The sequence below is a fragment of the Triticum urartu genome, chromosome 6A, assembly GCF_056163025.1.
Source record: "Triticum urartu cultivar PI428250 chromosome 6A, HENAU_Tu73, whole genome shotgun sequence".
Classification (NCBI taxonomy): Eukaryota; Viridiplantae; Streptophyta; class Magnoliopsida; order Poales; family Poaceae; genus Triticum; species Triticum urartu.
The window spans coordinates 469,184,696-469,189,703 of record NC_141878.1 but is presented as its reverse complement, the minus strand read 5'-3'; the positions used below and the strand labels follow the sequence as shown (position 1 = coordinate 469,189,703).

The window sequence follows — 5,008 nt, the reverse complement described above, 5'->3', positions numbered from 1 at the left end:
TTTGGTTGCCCAAAATGTCCCTAGCAATTAAAACAGAGGATCAACACCACTTATGGGAGCCTTTTAAATTTAAACATAATCCAGATGATTTCAAAATGCCCCTAAACTTTGTTGGTAGATCCAAAACTTTTCAAAGTAATTATGTGACAAGTTTCATGTGCAGTAAAATCCATTTGAAATTAAATAAAATACAAACAGTGTTACAATGATTTTGTTAAAAAAAATGAAAAGGTTAGTGATGCATTGCACTGTTGGGCTTCAACTCAACACGTACGGCCAGCCCAGCCCACATGGGGCATCCCCTTCCTCTCGCTACAGTGGAGGCAGGGGGTAACCGTGGCGGCCATCCGCCGGCCGTGGCCACGTGCCGGCCATCGACGCACCCGTGGCTGCCTACAAGACCGACCCCGCGACCCCGGTCAAACCCTAGCCACTACCCCCTTCTCCCCCTCGCTCTCCTCCCCGATCTGGAGAGGCACCCGACGGGGTCGACGCCGTCGCCGCGTCGATCCCATGGCCACCGACCGCCTCTCATCTTCCCGGTGTGACCAGGAGCTCCGTCACGTCGCGCTCGTCCTCGCCAACTACTCCGTTCGCACCTGCAGGCCCCAAGACGATGCCACGGTCAACTTCCTCACCGTCACAGCCGCCGCACCTCGCCGTCGATTCGCTGCTCCGGTCCGTCCCCAACCACTCTCAAGCTCGCCTGCGTCCTCCCCCGTGAGCACCCCGTCGTTTTCCCCCTGATCCCCTGCGAGTCCATCGCGATAGATGCCCCCCAAACGTAAGCCGCTGTGGCCGGGCTCGAGTTCCGGCCACCCCGTGCGCGCCCTGGACTCCCTTGCCGGCACCCGTCCGCGCGCGCCCGGCTCGCCCGCCTGCTGCTGCAGCTGCTGCTACCCTGCGTCGCCACGGCCACGCGCTGCTCTGCCTGCAGCTGCTTGCGGCGCTGCCACTGGTGCTGTTGCCGCCCCGCTACGCCAACCTGCGTGCGTGTGCGCTCGCCTTCTGCTGATGCTGTCTTGCCGAGCCTGCTGCTATTGATTGCTGCGCTGATGCTCTTGCTTCCTACTGATGCTTCTCCATTGTCGCTGCTAGCTGTGCTTGCGCCGCTGCTCCTGTACCGCGGCTTACTACTGATGTTACCTAATCCTATTACTAGACTGTTGCTTGCTACTGCTGCTAATGGCCGTGACTCTGCGCCCATGCGAGTTGACCATGGCAACACAGCCGTGGCTGGATGTGTGGCCGGCCATGCTCTAATTTGTAGTACTAATTAGGTAGTACTAATTAGATTAGCTAGTTTAGTTGTTTACTAATTTATGCTAAATAAAACAATGACATGTGGCCAAATAATTTTATCTAGACACTAGTTAGTTTCAGTGACAATGACATGTGGGCCACACTGTCCTTGTTGACTAGTCAAAGGTTGACTGAGTTGACTGCACTTAAGATTTTAATTTTCGGATTAAAACAATTTTAGAAAATTTCAGAAAATCAATGGAAACTTTAGAAAATCATATTAAATAAACCTTAGCTCGGATCGAAAAACTTTATACATGAAAGTTGCTCAGAATGACGAGACGAATCCGGATACGCTGTCCGTTCATCCGCCACGCATCCCTAGCATAGCGAAGACGCAACTTTCCTTCTCCGATTTATCTAACCAAAAACGCGGACCACCGGAGATTTTTTCTTGGATGTTTCTCCCCTTCACCACTATCGCCTAGTACCGCGTTAGGTCACCCCTAGCACCGCGTTTTGCCTTGTTATATTTTGTGATGCATTGTTTGCTCTGTATTTACTGTTTCTTCCCCCTCTTCTCTCCGGTAGACCCCGAGACCGATGCAGCCCCTGTGATCGACTACATCGACGACAACCCCTCCTTGCCAGAGCAACCAGGCAAGCAAACCCCCCTTGAGCATTCCGATATCGCCCATTTCTTTCTCTCTCATGCTTGCATTAGAACTGCTACTGCTTTCTGTATGATCCTACTCTGATGCATAGCCTGTTGTTGTTACCTGTTTTCATACCTTACCTGCTTATCCTAAACTGTTTAGTATAGGTTGGTTAGAGATCCATCAGTGATCCCCCACCTTGTCCCAGTTGCCCCGCTTTATGTTCGATGACTCGATCAATGTGATCGACGTCCAGGCCCCGACACCGCACATCACCCCCTTAGGTGTACGACTGTGTAGAGTAACCATCGAGTGCCGAGGGTGGAACCTCTTGCATCACTTCTGATGAGACCTCTGTAGAGTAGCTATTCGGTCGTGGTCATCAAGGGTGATTTCCTCCTTAACCACTTCCATTACGGCTCTGTCGTGCAACCCCTCAAGTGTGAACCTCGAGGGTGGATCCTCTTACGTACACCTTGATGATCACATCGAGTGGAATTCACCGGGGGTAATTCCTCGGGTTTTCCCCTTGGTGTTAGACACACAATTACTATGGTTGCTATGACTTTACACTGAACCATGTTACTAAAGACGGGTCGACCCTGAGGGGTACCCGCGCGAGCTTAATAGCGAGTGATGTGGAGTCGGGTTGACCTGAAAGGTGCCCGCAAGATACTTACGAGGCGTGGCCGGGCATTCTTAGCCCTTGCCGCAAGTACTCGAGACGGGGCGACGGGGTCACATCGATCGTGAGTCTTTGCTTGTTACCGCGTGCTCCTAATCCACTACGGTTTGGATATTTGATCCGAGGGGCCTCTGGCCTGATAGCACTAACCATCACGTGGGCATAGTATGGGCGTTCTGCATCGTATGCATCAGCCGAAGCTTAATAGATGTCAGCGACTGAGCGGCGCGCGCCGGGTTGGACTGCGTAAACTCCTGCCTTGTTGAAGGAGGTAGCTAGGTCTGCTCACCGGCCGCGTACGCAACGTGCAGGAGTTCCCGGGGAGATGGCCCATGACCCTTGGAGGCATAGGTTTAGTCCGGCGTGCTGGCCTCTCTATTAAGCCTAGGTCGGGTTGCGGCGTATTGTTTGGCCGAGGCCGGGCATGACCCAGGAAAGTGTGTCCGGCCGGAGTTAATCGAGCGTGGTGGGTAAGTTGGTGCACCCCTGCAGGGAAGAAAACATCTATCGATAGCTTGTCCTACGGTAACGGACATTTGGAGTTGTATCCCAATCGATACAACTAGAACTGGATACTTGTGATGAGAAATGGATTGTGATGAGACTTGGATATGATATGATAACTGGATAGTATGGCTCTGGGATTGCTTTCTTGCAGGGAGTCGAGAAAGGATCTCTGGCCGAGGTTGATAACACTTCTACTACTTTACTTTATGCTACTCTACTCCCTCCTGTTGCTGCAAGATGGTGGTTTCCAGAAGAAGCTAGTCTTCGATAGGCTAGACTTTCCCCTTCCCTTTTGGCATTCTATAGTTTAGTCCACAGATACAACCCATTCCTTTGATACAGATGCATACTTAGTTTAGATCTGATGTAAGTCTTGCGAGTATTTTGGATGAGTACTCACGGTTGCTTTGCTACTTCTTTTCCCCCATACCCGATTGTTGCGACCAGATGACGGATCCCAGGAGCCAGATGACGCCACTGATGACTACTACTACCCGGAGGATGCCTACTACTACGTGACGACCGCTGATGACTTGGAGCAGTTAGGAGGCTCCCAGGCAGAAGGCCTTGCCTTTTTGATCGTTGCTGCTTTTGTGCTGGCCTTCTTAAGGCAACCTTGTTTAACTCATGTATGTACTCAGATATTGTTGCTTCCGTTGACTCTTGTGTTTTCGAGCTTATGTATTCGAGCCCTCGAGGCCCCTGCTTGTAATATAAAGCTTGTATTATTTTAATTTGTGTCTAGAGTTGTGTTGTGATATCTTCCCGTGAGTCCTTGATCTTGATCGTACACATTTGCGTGTATGATTAGTGTACGGTCAAATCGGGGGCGTCACAGGTTATGTTGGGGATATTACTACTGGGCATAAACCGGCCTATCTGGGCCGGGTTAACTTCGTCAGTAGTTAAGTAAGTTAAAGCCCAAGAAGACAGAGGAGAGCTCAAGGCCCATGGTCGGCTCAAGGCCTGCAGCCGTAACTCGGCGTTAGTAGTTAACCAGTATTGTAAGTTAGGAATAAGAAGAGACCAAACCGGACACATCTATGAGCCGGTATTGGGACTCCGTAAGCCGACGAGAGTCACCCGTGTATATAAGGGGACGACCCGGCGGCGGTTCAAGGAAAACAGACAACAATTCGAGACATAGGCGAAGCTTGTTTGCTCCCTAGTCATCGAAACCCCAACAATTCCATCACAAGTAGACGTAGGCTTTTACCTTCATCGAAGGGGCCGAACTAGTATAAACTCTCTTGCGTCCTTGTGTTCGCTTTAACCCCTTCAAGCTAACCCGTCGCGATGGCTCCATGACTAAGTCCTTTCTCTAGGACATCTGCCATGACAAAACCACGACAGTTGGCGCCCACCGTGGGGCTATCGCACGATGGTTTCCGGTTCTTAGAGGGCTGCTTTGAAGGACTCGAGGGCTACGCTGTAGGCCGGATGACTAAGAGTCGTCGCGGCAAGCTCTACATCGACGACGCAGGCTGGGGCCCCGAGGCCGGCTCAATTGAGTACGGGTACCGGGTCCCCTTTGGTAGCATTCACGTTTTCATTGGCAAGATCGGTGAACCGGGCCCTGAGCCGGTCATCTGCAACGACCTCGTCGAGACGGCTCAGCGTGCACAATCCGCCCGGGTTAAACCGGCCATGAAGCGTGCCTTCGTGGGAGTCATCCATGGAGGAAGTTATGAGGACGGATCGGAATTTCGCGGGGCGACTTTCGTTTGTTCCGGTGATGAATCTTCGACCGGAGAAACCGAATCTCTTTATCAGCTACAAGATGGCCGGATTGGGAGCTGTTCCGATGGCGACAGTATTCCGGACCCCTTTGATCTGCCCAACCGGGTTGGAATATTCATGGCCGGAACACAAGCAGCGCTTCATTCTTCGACAGCTGCGGCAACGATCTCCGGTTCTG

General features: G+C 51.8%; 1 long non-coding RNA gene across 2 annotated transcripts; it reads left to right on the top strand.

The window, feature by feature from the left end:
• Positions 1–395: 395 nt before the first annotated feature.
• LOC147965733 (uncharacterized) lies at positions 396–3,834 on the top strand. Of its 2 annotated transcripts, none has more exons than XR_015608525.1 (3): positions 396–720; positions 1,834–1,902; positions 3,538–3,834. It is a non-coding gene; the product is annotated as an uncharacterized LOC147965733 (long non-coding RNA). The 2 variants fall into 2 exon arrangements; XR_015608526.1 differs by having other exon boundaries at positions 400–678.
• The last annotated feature ends 1,174 nt before the right edge of the window (positions 3,835–5,008 follow it).